This window comes from Chiloscyllium plagiosum, chromosome 3, assembly GCF_004010195.1.
Source record: "Chiloscyllium plagiosum isolate BGI_BamShark_2017 chromosome 3, ASM401019v2, whole genome shotgun sequence".
Classification (NCBI taxonomy): Eukaryota; Metazoa; Chordata; class Chondrichthyes; order Orectolobiformes; family Hemiscylliidae; genus Chiloscyllium; species Chiloscyllium plagiosum.
In genome coordinates this window covers 76,394,408-76,395,543 of record NC_057712.1, presented here as the reverse complement: position 1 = coordinate 76,395,543, position 1,136 = coordinate 76,394,408, and the positions used below count along the sequence as shown (strand labels likewise).

Genomic DNA, 1,136 nt, shown 5'->3' with positions numbered 1-1,136 from the left:
GGGCGGAAGTGATGTCACATGTGATGCATGAGGAATTGTGAGGGGTGGAAGTGGTTGTGGGAGTGGCCATGATGGGGGCGGAAGTGACATCATCAATCAGCGTGGGGGTGGCAGCTGCATCAGCCACATGGCTAATGGCGGAATAGGTTCTGAGGCCAGGGGAATCTTCTGGAATGTTTGAGGAGCTCTGGTTATCGAGGTGGGCAGATAAAAGTTTGTTCTACTTACAGTTTTTGATGTTTGAGATGGATTTGAAATACTGTTTGTTGAGAGTATGAATTCTCCTGAGGATGTAGTACAGAGTGGGTCCTTTGCAATTCTGAGAGAGTGTGGCCCTCAGCTGAGGCAGGGCTGACTGTAGGGAGGTTAGGTGCCGAACTCTGCTGGTTTAAAGGTGGTCCAGAGTCGGACCTGAACAGGACAAACAGTACAGACTACAGATTCAAAAACACCAGCAACAGTTCTCCTTCAAGATCCTCCACTCCACGCTCGCAGCAATGTGCCGGCCCCAGCTATGCCTGTCTCTTTGTTGGCTACGTAGAGCAGTTGATCTTCCATAATTAAACTGGCACCACTCCCCACCTCTTCCTCCGCTACATTGATGACTGCATTGGCGCCACCTCGTGCTCCTGGCGAGGAGGTTGAGCAATTCATCAACTTCACCAACACATTCCACCTGGACCTTAAATTTACCTGGACCATCTCTGACACCTCCCTCCCCTTCCTGGACCTGTCCATCTCCATTAATGACGACTGACTTGACACTAACATTTTTTACAAACCCACCGACTCCCACAGCTACCTGAATTACACCTCTTCCCACCCTACTCTTGCAAAAATGCCATCCCGTATTCCCAATTCCTCCACCGGATCTGCTCCCAGGAGGACCAGTTCCACCACAGAACACACCAGTTGGCCTCCTTCTTTAAAGACCGCAATTTCCCTTCTCACGTGGTTAAAGATGCCCTCCAACTACATTTTGCACCTCCGCCCTCAGACCCCACCCCTCCAACCGTAACAAGGACAGAACGCCCCTGGTGCTCACCTTCCACCCTACCAACCTTCGCATAAACCAAATCATCCGCCGACATTTCCACCACCTCCAAACAGACCCCACCACCAGGGATATATTCCCC

At 51.1% G+C, this 1,136-nt stretch overlaps 1 long non-coding RNA gene across 1 annotated transcript in view; it reads left to right on the top strand.

Annotated features, from left to right (window-relative positions):
- Positions 1-158: 158 nt before the first annotated feature.
- The window catches only part of LOC122548650, a 19,857-nt gene continuing 18,879 nt past the window's right edge, over positions 159-1,136 (top strand). The window contains exon 1 of the long non-coding RNA XR_006311290.1: positions 159-199. This is a non-coding gene — a long non-coding RNA (uncharacterized LOC122548650). The remainder of the gene's footprint in view (positions 200-1,136) is intronic.